General features: G+C 47.8%; 1 long non-coding RNA gene across 2 annotated transcripts; it reads left to right on the top strand.

The window, feature by feature from the left end:
• Positions 1 to 326: 326 nt before the first annotated feature.
• On the top strand, positions 327 to 20,909 carry LOC115271618. 2 transcript variants are annotated; one of them, XR_003900031.1, is made up of 3 exons: positions 327 to 361; positions 5,913 to 6,046; positions 20,743 to 20,909. It is a non-coding gene; the product is annotated as an uncharacterized LOC115271618 (long non-coding RNA). The 2 variants fall into 2 exon arrangements; XR_003900030.1 differs by lacking the exon at positions 327 to 361 and adding an exon at positions 5,707 to 5,747.
• The last annotated feature ends 1,765 nt before the right edge of the window (positions 20,910 to 22,674 follow it).

The following is a 22,674-nucleotide window of genomic DNA, read 5'->3' as shown; positions in this document are numbered from 1 at the left end:
ATCCACAGCCTGAACCCACTCACATCCCCCTCCCCCATTTGAGACCCTTGTTGCAGTGTTTCTGGAAAGGGGAGACAGGAGAGAAAGAGGGGGACTGACAGAAGGGGTCTTGGGGGCCCCCAAGATTGAGGACAGCCTGGCATCTCCTTGCAGCGAACCATCCCCACCACCAGCAGCCGAGCGCCTCTTCAGGGCTCACTCGGGAGCCCGGGAGCCCGGAGTCTGTTTTCATTAGGAGCCGAGAGCTGATCTGGCCCCTGAGGCATGTAAACCAGCTCCCCTGTCCGGGAGGCTGTTAAATCTATCTTGTAAACTTGCCTTTCAGACCTGACGGGAGGCAGCCGTGTCAGGAGAGAGGCTGGTGAGCAGAAGCCCGGGTCATACTCCTATCCATCAGGCGCTGGGGGGAGGAGGGGCCGGGGAGGACTCGGGGGGGGGGGGGGGCCCGGGGTTGGCAGTCCTGGGGCATTGGCAAGGGCAGGGACCTGAGTCCACAAGCGGTGTTCTGGCCGCTGCCGGCTGTGTCACTTTGAGCAAGTCACTGAGCAAGAAGTCTTGCCTCTCCCACTGATGGTGGGGATTACCGTCACCTTTCAGGGCTGGACGCACCGCTCCATGGGGCTGGGCATTACTGGCATTTCCAATTTCATACAAGAGCAAACTGGAGTTCTGAAACTGGGGGTGGGGGGGTAACATACCCCATGAAGTCAGAGGTGGGACTTGAATCCGAGTGACCCTGCTCCAGAGCCCACACCCCTTGGATGACCTGGGCGATCTCCTACACTGTTCTGGTGGATGGGACTGAAAGCAGAAGGATGTTTTGATCAACAGCCACTGTGTGGTCTTGGAAAGCCCCTTTCCCTCTCTAGGTTTCAAAACAGGGTTGGCTGCTTGAGCTCTGGGACCCCCCGGCTCTGATGCCTACTTGTTCGATGGGTACCCAGCACCCATTCAGGGTCAAGGCGTTAGTGAGAGAGCAGGGAACAGGACAAAGCCTTGAGCTCTGAGAGTTTACATCTGGATTCCAGGATGGGGCTGAAGGGAGAAGTGGAAAGATAGGGACCCAAGACAAGGGATGTTCCCCAGAGACTGATGTGTTTTGAAGCAAACAAAGCAGCGAGAGGCTGGGGGTGGGGAGCTCCGGGGGAGCTTGTCCATAGCCCCGAAGTGGCTGGTGAGAAGGAGTCAGACGCGTAAAGACCCATGGGGCAGCTGTTCCCGGTGGGGGAACAGCAGAAGCAGAGGCCTCCCGTGGGGGGGGGTGCGCTCTGTGTTTTCAGGGACAGAGAAAAGTCTGCCAGCCCTCCCTGCCCTCCTAGGCCTTCTCCCCTGGAGGACGAGACTAGAGGCAGGCAGCCGAAGGGAGGGAGGGCCGAGGCGGTGCTGACCTTGAGAACCCATAAACCTGGAGAACTGGCCCTTTAATAATCCCGAGTGGGCGCTCAATGCAACTGCAATTTGAAGATCCCAGCGTGCTCAGTACAAGTGGAAAATTACCTTTGCGTCTTTCCTCTATTGCTTTTTGATCCCGATTTCATCATTCAGATGTACAGCAGTGCATTTTCGACGGGTACAATTTAATTAGGCTCAATTTGTATTAGGCTAAATTTTATTAAAGACTCATTTGGAAAGAGCTTCATGTCCAAGGTTCACTGAGCTCTGCCGTTTGCTCAAAAACATATTTGGAATAGAGCTTGCTGACACCCTTGGATCCCGGAGAGCCGTCCTCCTCTGCCTCCAGCGTACCGGCCCAGCTTGCCATTTAATTTCCATCTCATTTAATAGAATGTCTTTGGACATCTCCGGGTCTTGGAGCCTCTGACAGGTGTCTCCTGTAATTACACAGAGGCTCCTCATATGCTCCTTCAGCCGGTCATCAAACATTCATGGGGAACACTACAGGAGTGAGATCCTAAGCCTGCGGCTCAGCACACGAATAACAAGGTGCAGACCCCGTAGACACGCACCTTGTAGCCTAGAAAGGGCTGGGGAGGGAGAAAATTCACGGTCCGGTTTTCATCCTCGTGGGTAATCCGGTGGGGCTGGCAGTGAGGACCCGTCAGCGCAGTCAGCAGATGCGCCCTGTCAGATGGCAAGTCTCGGTCCTCACTCTCAGAGAACTGAGTGGCAGAGTCAGGGCTCAGACTCAGGATGCTGAACTGGTTCTGCCTCATCAGTATCTTGGTTCCCTCGTGGGCGAGGCGCAAAGGTATTTGCCACGGCAGAGATGGAGACAGGGGAGGGATCGGGTCAGGCCAGGGACTCTGGAAGGACACCTGGGCACAGACTCTGCCGATATCAGACCTGGGGGCCCAGGAGCCTCTGAGTCTCTGAGCCTGAGGGGACGGAGGGAGGGTTAGTCAGGATTCTCCAGAGAAAGAGAACCAGGGGGATGGATATCTACACATCCAGCTGACCCTTGAATAATACGGGTTGGAACCATGTGGGTCCATTTATATACAGACTTTTTACAATACAATACTCTATTTTCTTTTTCTCATGATTTTCTTTCTTTTCTCAAGTTTACTGTGGTATAAGAACACAGTAAATAATACATACAATATACAAAATATGAGTTGATTGACTTTATGTTATCAGGAAGGCTTCTGGTCAATAGTAGCCTGTTAGAAGTTAAGTTTTGGGAGAATCCAAAATTATATGTGGATTTTCAGCTGTGCAGGGGGCTGACTGTAGAAAGTGATTCAATATAAGGAACTGGCCTATGAGGTTTCAGAGGCTGCAAAATCCTAAATCTGGAGGTAGCAAGCTAGAGACCCAGGATAACTGGTGATATAAATTCTCTCTGAAAGCCGGCAGGCTTGAGACCCAGGAAGAGACAATGCTTCAGTTCAAGTCGAAAGGTGAGAAAAGACCAATGTCCTGGCTCAAGGGAGCCAGGCAAGGGGAGTTCACTATTCCTCAACCATTTTGTTCTAGTCGAGTCCTTCAACTGATTAGATAAGGCCCACTCACATCAGGGAGGGTAATCTGCTTTACTGGGTCTACCCATTCAAATGTTAGTCTCATCAAGAAACATCTTCACAGATCCAAAATGTTTGGCTAAATGTCTGGGTAGCCCATGACCCAGTCAAACTGACATAAAATTAACCATCATGGGGGGGGGGGCGTCTATTGCTCGCTATAGACCAAATAGTGACAGGAGAATAAAGAGGAAACTCCTGTCTCATTTCATCTTCACAGCCATGCTGTGAGATCAGGATCGCTATTCCCATTTTAGAGATGAGGAAATTGAGGCTACAAGAACTGATTCACCCAGGGACACCCGTGACTCCAAGCCTCCTTGTCCCTGGGCAATATTTGCATCCATGGAAAAAAGGTGAGGATGTTGGCTGCAGGCCTGTCTCCCAGGTTTTAACTCTCAGTCTCTTGTTGCTTCTCTTCCAATGCAGTCAGATCGGACCGAGTTGGTGACTCACCTATCTTTAGCCACTGCAAACATTGAGGGAAGGCGGTATCACTGTTAGCTCCATGGCCAATGGAGTCTTCAAGGTTCCCATAATCCTCTGCTTCAAAGGGGCTGAGACCCCTGGAACCCTGCCTCTGAGTCGCTGCGTGGACTTGGATACATCCCTTCCCCTCTGAGGGCCTCATCAGTAGCACAATAAGGAAGGCTGGGGGTGGGAGGGTTGTCTAGAATCTAGTAGAAACTCTTGAGGGGTTTCATGGCTCCAATCCAAGTCTGTCCTTTGCTGGAGTCCCTTCAACGCCTGGGATTCCCAAGCCCTGCTGGGGCTGGCCTGGTGAGGCTTTCCACCACAGGGCTCCCCACTCCCCACTGAAGGAGGATGTTGGGAGCCCACCGCGGGGCCACAGGCAGGATGGGCAGGGAGACATTGGCTCAGACGCTGGTAAGGAGGTGGTCTCACACCTGGTCCCATGTCCTGCGCCATCATCGGCCTGGGGAATGTGCACCGTCACAGCAGCTCACATCCAGGGACAAGGGTTCTCCTCTCTTGCCTACCCCTTGATGAATATTCCTGCGTAAGGAAAACCCCGCTCTTCCCGGTGCTGGGTGCTGGGTGCTTCTCCTTCACCCTCACACTACTATCATAACACACTTCTAGCATCACTTGGGCAGGGGGGTGACCCCACACCAGGCAATTCCGTGACACCAGCTGGGTATCCTACAAGTTAACTCCGTTCGGACACTCTCTACCTGGAGACAAGGTCAGATCCCACACGTCAAGGGCTCCGTCCCCACAACACTGTCCGCCCCCAACTCAGATGCCCTCCCCCTTGGATTTGATTATTTTGCTAGAACTGCTCAGAGAACTTTGAGCACTTGTGTTTACTGGTTGGTTATGTGATAAAGGACATAATAAAGGATATGAATGAATTGCAAGATGAAGACTTACGCAGGGCAAGGTCTGGAAGGGACCCAAGTGCAGAAGCTTCTGTCCCCTGGGAGTTGGGGCACGTCACCCCCCTGGTACCTCAATGCGCTCACCAATGTGGAAGCTCTCTGAACCCATCCCACTGGGATTTTGATAGAGGCTTCACTACACAGGGGTAATTAGTTACTAACTTCCTTTCCAGTCCTTCTCCCCTCTCTGGAGAATGGGGGGCCACGCTGAAAACCCAAAATTTCTAATGATGGCTTGGTCTTTCTGATGACCAGCCCCCACCCAGAAGCCAGCCAGAGTCACCTCTTTAGAAGAAAAGACACTCCTATCACCCAGGAAATTTCAAGGGACTTAGGAGCCCTTTTGTCAGGAATGAGGGCCACAGACCAATATATGTATTTCTTATTTTACAATTCTTCGGTGACCCACCTCAAGGCAATGCATCTAGGGCTGAGTATTGAGGAAGAGAAGTCAGGTAGATCGCCTGTGAGTCAAGAAAGAAACTGGCAGAAGCTTGAGGCCTTCAGGCCTGATGGGAACTAGTGAAAGAGCTACAGGCTCTCAGGATCCAGACCCAGTCCTGTTTCCAATTCACTGTGTCACCTTGAGCAAGTCACTGCCCTTCAGATGTTTCATCCATAAGAAAGAGAAAGGAGTAGATCAAGATGATCTTTAAGATTTCTACAGGTTTGCCTTCTTACCACAGGGCCTTTGCACATGCTATTCCCCTTCAGCCAGGAAGCTTCATATCTGGCTAGTTCCTACTGCCTACTTCCAGTCCCAATGTAAACACCATCTCCACCAGAAAGCCTTCTCAGAACCCCCAAACTAAATTAGTTTCTCTTATAATAATACCCTCTTCCCTGAAGTTCTCCTTGTAACTCTTATCTTGTTTGCAGTGAAAACAATACATGTCAGTGCTTGCTTAATTTCCATTTACAGACTGTCACCTTAATGGGAGCTGGAGCCACATTCGACTCTGTGTCCCCCGTACCTAGCACAGGGCTAGGCACCTAGTAGATGGTCAGTAAATGTTCGCTGACTGAGGGACGGGTTGCTTAAACGCTTTAATCGTATGAGATCTCGGGAATAAAGAAGCAAAGGATAAATAATGCTGAAACCACACCCATCTTCTCTGAGCTTGGCCGGCCCCCAGACCACAATAGCCAAAGCATCCAATCCAACTACTGAAAAAGAAAGAGCAAGAGCGGATACAACCCGCCTCCCTCACACCTGCTTCCTGACCTGGGCATAGCTGGAGAGAGGGCTCACACTGGGGAGGGGTCCTGCTGCCTCCCCTCGGAACCCCTCCCCCATGCTCCCCACCCCCCACGGTTGCTCTGGAAACCCCTGTGGCATCCTGATGGGGGATAAGGATTTCAGGTGAGCGCTCAGCCCTGGGAATGGACTCACAGACTGAAAACCGCTGGCCTGTCCCCCCTAAATACTCTCAGTGCAGAGAGCAGAAGAAAAGACAAGCCATCCAAGCTGTCAGGAAATCCACATAAGCGGCTTCGTTCCTGAAGAGGGTCTTCTTTATTCTTCCAGATCTCCCCTGGCTGTGGCCCACACGCCGCGGGGAGCTGTCAGTTCCGCGGAGAGACTGGAAGAATTAAGAATAAAAATGGACTTTCAGAGAACAAAATCAGACCTGACAACTCAAGTCATTCAAACCGGCCATGGTGAGCAGATTGAAGAGGTGTTTGTCAAGAGGGGTGGCGGGGCGGGCGCGGAGGAAACTGTCTGGAGCGGGGAGGGGGGGAGGGGGGTAGCTCTGGGAATGCGCTCCTCTCCTTTGGAGATGCGGTTTCCAGCAGCCGCCCCGCCCCCACCTTGTCAGCTGCTTCTCTTTCAGCCCCGAGCTGGTCTAGGCCTGTGGTAACTTTCGATTGCAACAGGAAACGCCGAAACGCTATGGATCCATTATTAGCGGGCTCCGTATTTGTGAATTCACCTACCTGCTAGAACTCCACCCCCAAAATCAATATCGTCATTCGCAGACGTGCAGAGTGGTGAACCTTATGAAAACATGCATTAGATAAGTTTCATCAGTTATAAATGCTAGTTCTGTTGGCTGTGAGCTCAATTTTAGTGAACCAACCATACGTATTAAGGTGTCTTTAAACAGAAACATGCATAAAACAAGGTTATGTCTTGATTGGTTGACAACAGTTTTGTGGCCGGAAGTCTGTATCTGCACCAAGAGTCATAGCTCAATATTATCTAATTTGGTGTCATAGTGACTTTGTAGAGAATAGCTACTTTAAATAATGAAAATAAGCTATATCTGACCCACTGAGGTGAATTGTTTCTGTATCCGAGTCTCTCCATGCTCCGCCCCCCCCCAATATATCACATGCTGGATGGCAGAGATGGGACCTGACTCAGCTCTATATTCTCAGCACCCCTAGGGGTATAGTAGGTCCTTCGTGGGCCTTTTCTGCATGTATGTCCTGCTATGAAGGACATTGAGGACATTCACTGATACCTCTAATATTTATTAAGAGAGCCTACTGTGTTCCAAGCACTGTTCTTAGATGTTGGAGATACAACAGTGTGAAAATGAACAAAAATCCCTACCTTCATGGAGCTTTTGCTCTAATTATGAAAGACACATAGCAAATGAAGTACATGTTAGTGTCCCCCCAGAGAAACAGAACCAAAAGGATGTACACATAAGTATTGGCTCATGCAATTATGGAATTGAAAGTCCTCACGATTTACGGTCTGCAAACGCGACGCCTGGGAAAGCAGGTGGTGTAGTTCAAGGGCCAGAGAGCCAGAGAGCTGATGGTGTAGAAGCCAGTCTGGGTCTGAAGACCTGAGAGCCAGGAGCTCCAAGGCAGGAGAAGATCCACATCCCAGCTCATCAGTCAGAAAGAGAGAGAATTCAACTTTCCTCTGCCTTTTTGCTCTGTCCAAGCCCTCAAAGGTTTGGATGATTCCCCCACCCACATTGGGAACTTCTGCTACATCCAACCTACCAATTCAAATGCTAATGTCTTCTGGAAACACCCTCACAAACACTCCCAGAAATAAAGCTTAACTGGCTCTCTGTGGATTCCATGGCCCAGTCAAGCTGACACGTAAAATCTACCATCGCACAAAATAAATAAAATGTACAATGTGTTGAATAGTAGTAAATGCTAAAGAGAAACGATGAAGTAGGAAAAGGGGTTCGATATGATCGAGAGAGGTTTCAGAGAGGGAAGTCAAGAAAGACTCATGGAGAAGGTAACTTTTGAGAAAAGAAAGTGAGGGAGCTAGACATGTGATTGCCTAGAAAAAAGCCATTCAGGCAAAGGAACAGCGCATACGATGGCTCTGAGGCAGGAACATGCCTGGGTGTTTGTGGAACAGGAGGAGGCCATGTGGCTGGGGGGAGAACAATGGGAGGTGGGTTCCAAGAGGTAAGAGAAAACCCCTGCGACAATGTGGAATGGATTTTTCCCTGAGTTTGGGTTTATTCCAGGAATGCAAGGTTGGTTTAACATTCAATCTTTATCATTGACAGCATTAATAGAACAGAGGAGAAAACTCCTTGATCGCTTCAGTAGATGCATTCTTGGAATAAACCTAACTTGTTTGGGATAGAGTATTCATTTTATGAATCACTGGATTCATGTGCAATGTCCTCATCGGGTTTGGGCATCAAAGCTATGTTGGCATTATAAAGCAAGCTGAAAAAATGCTCTTATTCTTCTGTTCCCTGGAAGAATTCATCATTTCTTCCTTAAATCTTTGGAAAAATTTTCTAGTGGAGCCATTGCAACCTGTAGTTTTCCCGGTGAAAACATTTTAAATTACTGATTCAGCCTTTAATCGATATGCTACTCTTTAGATTTTCTTTCTTTGTGGTAAGTTGTGCTTTTCGTGGAATTCTCTATTTGTTTAACATGTTTGCATTCACTGGCATTAAGTTGGTCATGATATCCCCTCATTTTTAGTCTCTAAGGTGTTCAGTAATATACTTTCTTCATTCCTGATTGTAGTAATAACGTGCTTTCTCTCTTATTCAGTGTTGCTAGAGGGTCATCATTTTTCATCTCCTTTTCAAAGAACTAACTTTGGTTGGTCATTGTTGTAGGCACTTGGAATAAAAGTTGGACATAACAGTGTCCCTGCTCCTGTGGGTTTTACATATCAGAGGAGGAAAAGAATCAATATACACGCCAACATAATTTTTCAAAACATAATTTCAGCAAGCAGAAGGTTTCAGTAAGTTGCGGTAAGCAGTAAGAAGAAAATAGTGTGATTGCTTCCTCTAAGGTAGAGATATCAGAGCAGAGACACTGGAGCAGACTAGGAAGAGTCAACTGCGCAGAATCTGGGAAAACAAATTTCTAGGTAGAGAGAACGGACCATACAAAGTCTTAAGGTGGGAGTCGCATTGAGTATGTTCTCATGAGCTAAGGAGAACCCTCCACTGGCAAAACACCATGTGGACAGGAGAAGGAATGGCAAGTGGGCAGAGGAGACCCAGACTATGCAGGCTCTGCGAGTCCACGTAGAGTTTCGACTGTATTACAAATACAATGGCAAATGTATGCTATTGTTGCACTCACGGTCCATTGCAAGCAACGCTCAAAATCACAGTGGATCTTGACAAGTTATTTTCTCTCTCATCAGTGTGCCAGTCAGCTGGGGTGTCTGTGGTTCCCACTAATGGTTGGTTTTAGGTCTTTTTTATGCCTCTCATTCCAGTGACCAAAGGATGCTCTTCTCATGGAAGATGGTAACTACATAAAAGTCCAAGCAAACTACGCAAGCTCATTTAAAGTCACTGCTTGCATCCTGTCCATTAACATCCCCTTGGGCAAATTAAGGTACATGGTTGAGCCCATCAACAGCAGGACGAGGAAATATACTGTATCTACTCTAATGGGAGTCACTAGGGTATACAATTGTGAAGGGTGTACAATTCTTACAGGGAAGAAATGCAAGGCTGGGGACAATCATTCAAGTTACAAATAACTTACCAGTAAGATCACTCTGGCTGTTGTATGAGGGGTGAATGGAAAGGGAGAGAGAGCAGAGGAGAGACTGGTCCAGATGAGGGGATGGTGGCTTTAATTCAGGTGATAGCACTAGAAGTAGAGCAAAATGGAAAGACCTAGCTGTGTTTTTTTTATTTTATTTTATTTTTTAATAGTTTATTATCAAATTGGTTTCCATATAACGCCCAGTGGGGAGAAGCACTGGGTGTTATAGAATGTGTTTTATAACCATAGCCCACTGAGCTGATGATGGATTAGACAGGGAACACTTTCCTCACTCACTTCATTCCATCCACGCTGGCCTTCTTGCTGCTTCCGCAAACATACCAGACATGCTGTGATGCCAGGATCCTTGCAACTGCTATTCCCTCTTCCTAAAACACTGTTCCCTTAGATGCTGGCTTAGACCATTTCTTCAATTAATTCAGGTCCTGCTCTACTGTCAGCTCCTGAATGAGCTCGTCTCTGGCCACTGTGTTAAGAACAATAGTACTGTCCCCCACCACCCTGATCTTCTTTTTCCCATGGACCTTATGACAACTAACACATGTTGATTTGTTTATCAATGCCTCCCCCTCTCCCTCTCTACAAGAGAAGCAGCCTGCATGCAGGAACTTTTTGTATGTTCTGTTCACTGCTGTATACTTGCATCTTGAATACTGCGTGGCACATCTAGATACACCTAGACACAATGTGTGACCAGCTTTCTGCGCATTCTATGGCCCACCCAGGTTGACATGTAAAACCTGCCACAGGGTGTACCCAGTAAGTCTTTGGCACATAGTGGGTACTCAGTAAGTCTTGTTGAATTAATACATGAATTCCCATAGACTGCCCTTGGGATATGGCCACTCCTGGAGACCACTCACCCTTGATCTGGTCTTCAGGCCACAGAGGCCAGCCCGGCTCTCACTGGGAAGGCCTCCCATTCCCCAGGAAACTGACACAAATGGGCAAGACGCTGTTAGATGCCCGGGACTGTGGTAAAGCCTTTCTGCCTGTTGTGAGTCATTAGAAAGCCCACCTGGGGAAATTCTGGAAAATTGGTTTACATGGTTCCAATGTGTATCCGCCCACAGGCTTGTGGTCCTGCACTTTCTCTCCCTGCTGCAGCTAAGCAGAGTGGGCAGGCCAGAGACCGGGCTTGCCTCCCTCTCAAACTCTGGGACCCTGGAACAGGGACCTGGGTGAGAGCGATGGCTTCCATGGGCTCCCTTGGTCCCAAGACTCAGCTCCGGGAGCAGAGACTGACATCTGTGGGCAGACACAAATTGAAAGGGAGTGAAAGAGACTCCCCAGACATTTGTTGGCAGTGATAAGTAAACCAAGGCACCGGCTGCTTTTTCAAAAGAATAAATAGCTTCTGATTGAAATGGGAAACTAATGGATTCTACATACGGGCTTTTCACCAAGACAATGTCTGCCATGAAGGGAGTTTGTGGGGAAAACCACAGCCTATGAATGGCATGGGGAAGTGGGCGGAGAGAGCTGTGGGGGGTACAGATGGAGGAATGCTCTGGTGTGCTCAGGGAGAGCCCAGGGGAGGAGGGTACAGGGCTAGGAATGCTGTTAGGCTTCCCGAGGGACCAATGCCATTGCTGGAGGACTCTAAAAGGGACACAGGCCAGGGAGGATGTTTGCATTTGCCCAAAACATTGTAGGCTAGTTCCTGCACTGGGCAGGAACACACAAAATCCCAACAGCTAGAGGGCAAGAAGAAGGGTTCAGCTGTAATCCATACCCCAGCGGAGGGACAATGGTTGGGTACATGCATATGGGATGCTTGCACACCTCTAAGAAAACTGCTGTCACCCCTGAAGGACTCCTGCCCAGATAACACCACTGGGCATCCAGGCGGGCCTGCCTCTCAGCCGTGTGCTGCATGGCATTGGGCTGACGGGTTATGAGTGGGGGTGAAATCTGCTCCCCAGTGCGTACTTTCCACTGATCCATCCACCCACAGGCTCTCTCTTTTCCTGAGTCCAGAGGAAGTGCTTTTTCCTAACTGGTCCACTCAGAAGGATGACTTTTTTTTTTTCCTAATTTGCACAAAGGTGCCTTCTAGCTAAGAACACTCCAGTCTTCTGGACAGTGTCTCCCCTCCCATGTGACCAGCCTTGTCTCCCAGCCCCCCTCCATCATGTCCTGTTCCCTTGTGCTCCGGCCAGATAGGTGCCTTGCCCCCTCCTTACTGGCCCCCCCCAAGACATTCTGACGCTCCCCACCCCATCCACATTCCTTGTCACTTTCACTTACTCTCAAATGAGCGTGTTTAGACTAGCTAATCTCCAAGACAAGACGTCTTCCAGATTCACCAACACAGTGCGGTTGAGGTATGGTGAGCAAATAATAAAATTCACCAATTTCAAGTGTCCAATTGGATGAGTTTAACAAATTTAGCCATGTAACCACTATCACCGAAGTCAAGGTCATTTCCATTACCTCCAGATGTCCCCTGCTGTTCCTTTAGTCATATCCTCCCCAACTCCAATCCATGGCAATCACTGATCTAGCCCTACAGTTTTGACTTTTTCTGAATATCATATGAATGAAAGTATATAGTCAATACGCTTTTATGACTGACTCTTTTCTCTTAGAATACTTTTAAGATTCATCTATGCTGTTGTATATATCAGTGATTTGTTGCTTCTCTTTTTAAAATACTTTTTTGGGGCACCTGGGTGGCTCAGTCGGTTGAGCATCTGACTTTGGCTCAGGTCATAATCTCACCACTTGTGGGTTTGAGCCCTGCATCAGTCTCTGTGCTGACAGCTCAGAGCCTGGAGCCTGCTTTGGATTCTGTGTCTCCCTCTCTATCTGCCCCTCCCATGCTCTCTGTTTCTCAATAATAAATAAATGTTAACAAAAAAATTTTTTAATAAAATACTTTTTTATTTTTAATTTTTTTGAGAGAGAGAGAGAGAATGTGTGTGTGTGTGTGTGTGTGTGTGTGGTAGCCGTGAAGAGGGGCAGAGAGAGAGAGAGAGAGAGAGACAGAGAGAAGAAGCCCAAGTGCGGGAGACCAGCCCACACACCCCAGTCGCAACACCCAAGTAGGCTTGAGCCCGATGTGGGGCTTGCACAGAGCCCAGCACAGAGCCCAATGGGGGGGCTTGAACTCACAAACCATGAGATCATGACCTGAGCCGAAACCAAGAGTCAGACACTTAACTGACTGAGCCTCTCAGGTGCCCCTAAGAGAATCTTAAGCAGGCTCCATGCTCAGCGCAAGCCTGATGCAGGGCTGGATCCTACAACCCTGGGATCACTACTTGAGCCGAAATCAAGAGTCAGACTCTCAACCAACTGAACCATCCAGGGGCCCCGATTCATTCCTTTTCATTGCTGACTAGTATCCCATTTTATGGATACTACAATTTATTTATCCATGCACCAATCAATGGATGACTAGAGCTAATATAAATAAGGCTGCTATTAACATTTGCATAGAAGTGTTTTATGAAAGTATGTTTTCATTTCTCTTGGGTGTAAACATACAAACTATTCATTTATTTTAAAAGTGAAAACTATTCCAAAGTGGATGAACCATTTTTCATTCTTACCAGCAATGAATGAGCTTTCCAATTGTTCCACATCTTCGCTAGATGTGCTCATTATTTTTTTCACCTTTTTTTTTTTTAAGTAGGCTTCATACCCAGCGTGGAGCCCAAAGCGGAGCTTGAACTCATGACCTTGAGATCAAGACCTGAGCTGAGATCAATACTTGAATGCTTAACCAATTGAACCATCCAGATGCCCCTTCACTTTTTTTAAGTTAAACTTTTAATTTTGTGACAACTGTAGATTCACATGCAGTTTGAAGAAATGATACAGAGATGCCATGGACGCTCTGCACGGTTTCTCCCACTGGTAACAACTCGTACAACTACAATCTCACAACCTGGACAACAACATGGATACAGTCAAGATACAGAACACCAGGACCCCTCCTTTTACAGCCACATCTACGTCCCTCCCATACTCACCCCTTCCTTAACTCTTGTTTCCCAATTCCATAATTTTCTTATTTCGAGAATGGTATACAAATGGAATCCTAGAATATGTATTATTTGTTAGGTTCCCCCCCCCCACCCCCCCCACACACACTCAGCATAATTCTCTAGAGATTCATCTCAGATTGTTGCACCTACCGATAGTTTGTTCCTTTTTGTTGTTGAGAGGTATCCCATGATGTGGGAGATGTCACCTGTTGAAAGACACTCAGGTCGTTTCCTGGGATATAAATCCTACTTTTCAGGATGTACCATCTTTTCAATGTATTGCTGGATTCCATATTATAGAGTTAATTTTGCATCTAATTTAATGAGACATGCCAGTGGGCAATTTTCATTTTTTTGTACTGTCTTCCTCTGATTTGGGTACCAGGGTCATGCTGGCTTCATAAAAAGGATGGAAAGTCTTCCCTTCTATTCAATTTTCTGGAAGGGTTTGTGCAGAATTAGTATTATTCCCTCCTTAAATGTTTGGTGGAATTCATCAGTGAACTCTAGGCCTGGAAATTTCTTTGTAAGAAAGTCAGTCTTTAACTCTAAATTCAATTTTTTAATCCCTACAGGGATATTTGGGCTACTTGGCTATTTATTTTTGAGCGAACTTTAGTAATTTAAGTCTTTCAAAGAATTTGTCCATTTCATTTAAGTTGCTGAATATTGTTCATAATATCCCCTTATGGTCCCTTTAATGTATATAAGATCTGTAATGATGCCCCCTTTCTCATTTCTAATATTGGCAAATTGAATCCTCTGTCTACAGAGGACTTTATCCGTCTGGCTAAAAGTTTGCCATTTTATTAATTTTTTCATTTCAGTGATTTGCTCTGCTGTTTTCTTCAATTTCTTTGATTTCTGCTCTTATTCTTATTATTCTCTACCACTTGTCTTTTATGTTCAGTTTTTTTTTTCTACTTTAACTTGGAAGCTTAGATACTTGATTTGAGACCTTTCTCAATTTGTAACAAACATTTATTGCTTAAATTTCACTCAAAGCACTGCTTTAGCTACATTTCATATTATGTGTTTTTGTTTCCATTCAGTTTTCAATATTTTTACATTTTGCTTGTAATTTCTTTTTTGATTCATGGATTATTTAGAATTTTTTAAAATTCCTTAACAGTTAAAGATTTTTCTTAAATATTTGTTACTGATTTATAATATTTCAAAAATTTTCTCAATGTTTCCTTATTTTTGAGAGACAGAGTGTGAGTGGGCTAGGGGCAGAAAGAAAGGGACACACAGAACCAGAAGCAGGCTCCAAGCTCTGAACTGTCAGCACAGAGCTTGACGGGGGGCTCGAACCCATGAACTGTGAGATCATGACCCAAAGCAAAGTCGGACACTTAACCAACTGAGTCACCCAGGCGCACCAATTCCTAGTTTAAATCTGTGGTAGTTGGAGTCAGGGGGAATACTTTATATGATCTAAATCCTCTTAATTATATTGGGACTTGTTTTATGGCCTGGTAGATGGGTGAGCTTGGTGAATATTCTATGTTCAGCTGTAAGGAATCTGTATCGTGTTGCTGTTGAGTGTCAACTCAGTCCATTTTTAATAGTGTTGTTCAGGTCTTCTAGATCCTTACTGACTTTGTATTTACTAGCTCTATCAATTCCTTAGAGAGCAGTATAGAAATCTTTAGCTGTATGTGTAGATTTTATTGTTTCTCCTTTCAATTCCATCAGGTTGGGCTTCAGGTATTTTGAGGCTTTCTTATTTCATGCATACACAGGACTATTGTGTCTTCTTGATGAATTGGTCCTTGTTCTGAAGTCTACGTTGTCTAACATTGATAGATCTGTTCCAGCTTTCTCATGGTAAGTGTTCGTATAGTAGATCTTTTTCCATTCTTTTAATCTAGCCAAGCCTTTATATTTAAAATGAACTTCCTATAGGTAGCATATAACTTGAGTCTTGATTTTCTAGCCAACATGATCATCTCTCCATTTAATTGGGACATTAGGCCACTTACAGCTAATGTAATTACTAATGTTTGGATTTAAATCTACCACCCTGCCATCTGTTTTCTATTTCTACCCATCTTCCCTCTTCTTCTGGGACTAACCACACAAAAAAGTTAGATCGCTTGATACTGTACCACAGGTCACTGATGCCTCTCTCTCTCTCTCTCTCTCTCTCTCTTTTAAAATCTTTGCTATATTCTGAATAGTTTGTATTGCTTTGTCTTCAAGTTCACCAATCTTTTCTTCTTCACTTTCCAATCTGTTCCAACCCCATTCATTGTATTTTTCAATTCATATACTGTATTTTTTTATCTTTGGAGTTTCATTTGGGTCTTTTTGTATTTTTCATGTCTCTCTCTTTCAAATTCAATTTTTCATCTACATTCTTGGACATACAGGGCATATTTGTAATACCTGTTCTAACACTGTCACCTGCTAGTTCCATTTTCAGATCAGTTTCAATTGACTAATTTGTCTTTTGTGCTATGGATCATATCAAATGTTGAACACAAGTTAATTTTTTTTAATGTTTATTTATCTTTGAGAGAGAGATAGACAGAGCATGAGCAGGAGAGAGGCAAAGAGAGACGGAGACACAGAATCCAAAGCAGGCTCCAGGCTCCAAGCTGTCAGCGCAGAGCCCGATACGGGGCTTGAGCCCATGAACCGTGAGATTGTGACCTGAGCCAAAGTCAGGCGCTTAACCAACTTAAGCCTCCCAGGTGCTCCAGAACACAAATTTCAGGTTTTGGGGTCCTGGGTTTTGTTATATTTCTTTAAAGATATTGAGGCACGTAGTTAAGTCATTTGAGATCAGTTTGATCCTTCTGAGTCTGTCTTTTCAAGCTTTGTTAGGGCGATCCAAAGTAGCATTTAGTCTAAGGCTAACTTAGCTCTATTATTAAGGATTTCAGAGGACTCTATCTGATGCCCCATGTATTTTGAGGTCTAGCCACCCTGAGAGTGGAAACATAAACTATTCCCAGTCTTCTGTGTGCTCTGGGAATTTCTCTGCCTGCCGGTTTCCCAGGGGTACTTACTCCAGCCCGTAGAGTTTTGCCTCATGCATTCTGAAGCCAGTGTTCAGCCAAGAGCGTAACTGCAGACAGCTGTCTCTCTCTCTCTCTCTCTCTCTCTCTCTCTCTCTCTCTCTCTCTCCATCATGCTCAACAATCTCTAGTTGCCTCACCCTCCACAAACTTCGATCTTGGTCTCTCCGAGTCAGCAGGACTGCTGAGTTCTGTCCAGATTTCCTCCCCCTGCTCTGCCGCCTGGAAGCTGCCTTCGGGCATTTCGCGGGGGCAATCACGGGCTCACCTCCTCTCAGGGTTCACAGTCCTACATTGCTCATTGTCCAAAGTTTGAAAAACAGTTGTTTCCTATATTTTGTCCAACTTTTATGTTTTCAGCCTGAAGGCAAGTCTGGACTCTCTTGCTGTCTCTTGGCTAGAAATGGAAGTCTCCCACCATCCTAGGATTTTAAAATAAGAAACCAAATAAACCTGGCAGGGGCTGCCACCAGCACAAGGACTTGTTCTTGTTCTTGGGGAGGTGGAGAGAGCACTGCTCCCATTTTTCTCTGGCCCTACCTTTGCCCTAACCCCAGCAAGCAAAAGCAAATGTTGCTTAGACACGTGCAATGGCAGCACCCCATAAATTTTAGGGACTCTGAGCAAGAAGAAGATGCTTGAATAAAGAGACAGTTGAGGAAGATTAACAAGACTGCAGGCAATGTATTCAGCAGCACTCCTGGGCTGTGGGTTGCTAGGATCTGTCTCCAAGCGGAGGGGAAGCCATCAACAACAACAAAAAAGAAGAAAAGAAAAAAATATATAAACACAGTAACAAAACCCTTTTCCAGCTGGGACTTGTGGAGGTTTGGGTTTTTTCCTCCTAAACAAGTGGCCATCAAACCTTTATTACACTCGGTCTCCCAGACCCTCTTTCTTTATGCTACATAATGTGCTTGCAAGTTTCCGTTCATTGCCCAGTCTCCCTGTGCTTTGTCCTATGTGAAACCACTGGTTTCCACGGCAACCGGGCTGCCAGCACAGGGAACCAGATAGAGGGACGGAGGGTCTGTAGTGTGCATCTGGGGGCCAGCAGAGACCCGGGTCCCAGGAGAAAAGGGATGTGAGGTAACTACACAAGGGTCTTTCCACAAGCCACAGCTACCCCTGGGTCTGCCCACTGCGTCCGCGGGCGGGCACTACTCCGGGGACTTTACCCACTATGGAGCTCCTTCAATCGTCCATATTTGTAGGACAGTCCCCGGGCCAGGTGCCAGGACCCAGAGACGAATAGGACACAGCCCCTATGCCCAAAGGGCAAGGAGTCTGTCAAGAGAGCCAGATGGTCAGTGGTAAAGGGTGTCCGGAAGGGACGTTTATTAAGTGCCAACTAGATGTCAGGCACTGTTACAAGAATCACATACGTTAACTGTTCATCGTCCCCCAAACCCAGTGATTTTGTTATGCCCAAGTTCAGACAACTAGTAAAACGTGAAGCCGAGATTCACACCCAGGTACGTAGGCACCTCAGGCTCTTCTTCCACACGCACCTTCACACGGATCAGTCTCTCTGCCTCTTTCTTCCATCGGCCCCTCGTGTCCTGCCCGGCTCTGGCTCCGTAGACATCTCTGTCTCATTCTGTCTCGTCTCGCATCCTGGAGATAAATGTCCTATGAACATGAGTTAAACCTAGGAACAAATCCCAGTGTGGCCTCTGGGCCCAGGGCGGTGTGGTGAAGGCATTCCTGAAGGGTCACCCGGTCACATCCCTGTTTAATTTTCAGAAATCCCACCCCGTTCGCCAAGGCAGTGAGGGATCGGGAGATGGGGAAGGGGGGACATTTGCCATCAGAGAACTGGAAGAAGAGAGAGGAGATATTTGGAAACAGCTAGGCCGCGGGAGGGTCTGCCCGGCCTCAGTAGCTGGTCCTGACGAGGCTTAGCCAGGGCGAACTTGAGCTCATAAAGCTAAACGCTGTGTCATCGCCAAGGTTGGGGGACTAATAAAGCCAGCTGTGGCTGAATTGATCGGCGCGCTGCCTCAGCTCCCCTCCAGGCGGACCGCAGGTGCTGGCCTCCCCACATCTTTGCCCTGACCTGCTCGGACCCACACGGCCCTTGGATCACACTGGCCCATCCTTTGTTTTATAAACTGGAATCCAAGGCTGAGAGAGAAGTAGTCACACAGCCACTCAGAAATGGGGTGAGGACTCAAAGCCAGGGCTGACTAACAGCCCGGGGGCCTGTGGCCTGTGGGGCAGTCAGCGCCCCAGGCCCAGACACGGGCCTGAGAAGAGAGTCCCAGCTCCTGGGTGCCCCGGAGACCTGGGACCACAGCCTCACTGCAGCAGGTGTGACAGCCGGGGGATGGGGGGAGGGGTTGGGGTAGTGGGGAGGAAGGAAATGCTGCCCCAGGGCTTGGGAGAGGGCCCTTGGGATCTAAGAAACAGGGCCCAGGGCAGATCAAAGGCCAAGGGGAGGAGAACCTCTGAGCACCCAGATTCTCGAGGCTCCCAGTTCTGCCGTGGGCATGAAGGGCTAGCAGTATAGCTATTGACCTTGGGCAAGGCCCCTAACCCTCTGGGATCTGGGGGAGCAGGGGTGCCTACGTCCTGGGGTGGATGTGAGGACAGTGCCCAGAGAAGGAATTCATGGAAGGCAGACTGCTAGGTCCCAGCGCGTGGTGCAGGTTCAGGACACAGGTGCACACCCTGCCCGGAGAATCGCTGTGACCCTGGAGGCGGCAGGATTCCCGCAGAAACTCCACGTGACTCGGAGAGCCTAACAGCATCCAGATAGCAGCCCAGACAAGTCAACCTCTCTGTGCCCGCTTCTCAGTTCCTTCATCTGAAAGTGAAAATGACATTACTTCATGCGCGTGTGCGTGCACACACACACACACACACACACACACACGCTCTAGAATCTTCATTCAACTTTAGTGAAGTAAAATTTGTATACAACAAAACTCATTTTTCCCCTTTTATTGAGCTTTATTGAAGTATGCGTGACAAAATTCTAAGATAATTAAAAGTACACGTCGTGTTAATTGGATCTGGGTATACATTGTGAAAGGAGTCTCCCCACCTACTTAATTATCACATCACCTCCCACGTTTGTGTGTGGTTGGATGTGTGCATGTGTGAGAGAACATTAATTTCTACTGTCTTAGCAAATTTCAATTATACACCACAGGGTAATCAATAATAATCACAATGTTTTACATTCCATCCTCAGACCTTATTCATCTTCTAACTAAAAGTTTGTATCTTTTTATCAACCTCTGTCTGTTTCTGTTACTCACCTCAGCCCCCAGTCCCGGGGCAATCGCATCAGAAAATCACATGATTGTGGGGACTGTCAAGCCCAAAATCAAAATCTGAAGGATGGGCTAGCAGCCTAGGCCAGAGACCCAGGAAAGAGTCAATGTTGCAGCTCAAGTCCAAAGGCAGTCTGCTGGTAGTATTCTCTCCTCACTGGGGGAGGTCAATCCTTGTCTATTAAGGCCTTCGACTGATTAGGTGAGGCCCACCCACATTATGGAGTCTAATCTGCTTTATTCAAAGTTCACTGATTTAAACATGAATCTCATCTACGACATATCCTCACAGCAACATCACATCCAACATGGTGTTGGACCAAATATCAGCAGCATGGCCTGGCCAACTTGGTACATACATTTAATCCCCATGCCACTCCACCACCCGTGAGGTGTGCATTATCATTCCTATTTTGTAGATGAGAAAACTGAAGCCCAGAGAGGTTACATGAGGGGTCCTGTACTCATAAGAGACAGAACTGAGACTCAAACTAGTGCTGTTTCTACATCCTTATGGCCTCCTCTCCCCAGTTCTGACCTGTTAATGAAACCAGAAGGATGTGCAATGTTTGCCAATGACTGTGTTTTGCCAGACCTCTCTCCTGGGGTTTGCATCACCAGGGCTGACCTTTCTGTGCCCCTCCCCTTTCCCCTGTCAGGGAGCAGGTCTTAGGGGAGGAGGGGTACACTGCCCAGGACCGCTACCCCTGCAGGCCCCCTAACCGGGCCCTCTTGTTTTCACACCAGCTAGCCTCTCCTCACAGCCACTGTCTCAGCCTCTGAGCTTCAGCCCCCCTCGGTGCAAACAGAAACTGGGGGCCTCCCCCCACCACTGGTGACCTGCATTCCTCCCCGGACTCTGATGTGCTGTCTCTCTTTATTTCCTTCCCAGTGGGTAATGTCTTCTCCCTTAATCCCTCCTGGCCTCCTGCTGGGCTGCCTTCCCACTGTCCTTTTTATAATTCTGCCAGAAAACAAAATCTCTAGGCTGTCATTTCTTTAAGCTCAGAGCCCTAGGAAGGAACAATGATACAAGTTGCTCAATGATATAGATAATATTTTTTTTTTTTCAGATCAAGCCTGAAAAGGAAGCATCAGAAAAGTTCCAAAGGCTTCCAGAAGCAAGTGAAAATGGCCAGGCCCTCTAGGAGACTCTCTGAGTAACCAAAGGAAACAGATCTCCTTCCCCCCACTTGAGAAATAAAACCCCATGGCAAGGCCAGCCTTCAGAGCCTCCTGATCGGGTTGCCGCCTTTGTTCGGATACCAGACTATTCTGGAAGTACAGTTGAGGTATTCTAGATAAATGTAAATTCTCATCCTCCCATTCAAAGAGCCAACTGTCCAAGTTTAGAAAAGACTGGTGTGTCTTATCCCAGGTTTCTCCAAAGCGGAGCCCAAGACAAAAGCATGTACAAGAGGTTTGAGAAATGGTCTCAGGGATGAAAAAACAACAAGGCAGGAAGAGTGAAAGGAAAAGGAGGGAAATTCAGGATACGGGGGTGTCATGAAACTGACCCTCCAAGAGGCCTGAAAAAATGCATGTCAGAATTGCCCTGGGAAACAATATCCATCAGCCCCCAACCTTCACTGATCCGGGGCGCCCCATAGGCAGGAACTGCCATACGTGGAGTTGATCGGGCATCAGAAAGCTCCCATAGGCGCCTCCCAAAGGAGCGACAGAGAGGTCTCAGGATAGGAAGTGAGCGGCGCGTGCCGGGGCCTGAGGGCGGTGCTGTCTGACTCTACGTGCACAAAACCAGGTGGACCTGGTCACTGCAGCAGTGGCTGGAGTAAGAGGTGAGGGCAAGAGGACTCAAGTCATGTCCAAGAGGTGACCGATACAGGGCAGGGGCAGAAGGAAGGTGTATCTTTCACACAAGTGAAAAAACCTGCCAGTTCTGGTGGCTGTAGTCTCAGGATGAGTCCACAGGGTCACATAATCATCCACCAAACCAGTGTGGACTCAGCGCAGCCCACAGAATCGCCAAGGGGGTGACCGCCTCCCGGCGTGGTCCTGCCAACCGGGCGATCATTCCCAGTGGGTACTCGGGCCTGAGCGCAGGATGCTGGGTAGGACGCAGATGATGCAGAGGGTGTTCATGAACTGACCCACAACGAGAGACCATCGAGGGAGGCAAAGCTGTTTGCTGAGAGACGGGCAAACACAAATCTGAGGGTTATCTTTTCGAAGACTTGAAGGGGTCTCTACAATCAACACGTACAAAACTGATCGTGTCTCCCATGCTACACGGAGGTGTGGCTTCCTCCCTCCGGGCAGCCCCTTCTCCACGCTCAAGCTATGCCCAAACCCTACCCAGGTGCGCAAGTCAGGAACCTGAGCATAGCCGTGATTCCCATCATAGCCGCCACATCCTGTCCGCTCCACCTCCTAAATCGTCAGTCGCTCTCTGGCTGCTCCCTCTACCCCTACTTCTTCTGCCCTGGCTCAGATTCCTTCCCCCCAGCCTGTCTGTCTGCAAGCCTCCAGAGTTGGTTATAAACACAACCTCCCTCAGCCGCGATTTCCCACTGACCTCCAGCCAGATTCTATCCCCGGTTCCCAATAACACCCCGACCCCAGGATAGGAGTGAAGGCGATTCCCTGTGCATGGGGGACAGCCCAGGTGAGGTGTTTGTTTTTTAATTTCAGCCTCCTGTACATTTGCCAAGCAGTCCCTTTTCCCAGTCCACCCCAGGACCCTTTCACTTGTCCCCTCCTGGAGGAGGGGCAATGCTTCCCTAACATGCACAGTCATTGCGTGGACACCCATCAGTTCCAAAGGAGACACAGAGCATACCGGCGAGGTGTGGGGGGGGGGGGAAGTCATGGGTCTTGGAACAGACAGAGGTGGGTTCAAATCCCAACCCTGCTACCTGCTGGTCATGTACCCTCCGGCAAGTGACTTCAACTCTGTTTGTAACATGTGGGCGATGGTGGCCAGCTCAGAGCACAGCTGTGAGAGGGAAGTCTTGTTGTACCAGAAAGCACCCTTAGCACACTGC

The sequence above is a fragment of the Suricata suricatta genome, chromosome 11 (assembly GCF_006229205.1).
Source record: "Suricata suricatta isolate VVHF042 chromosome 11, meerkat_22Aug2017_6uvM2_HiC, whole genome shotgun sequence".
In the NCBI taxonomy this organism is placed as follows: Eukaryota; Metazoa; Chordata; class Mammalia; order Carnivora; family Herpestidae; genus Suricata; species Suricata suricatta.
Note: the sequence above shows the minus strand (reverse complement) of the source record. Positions and strands in the feature narration are given on the sequence as shown.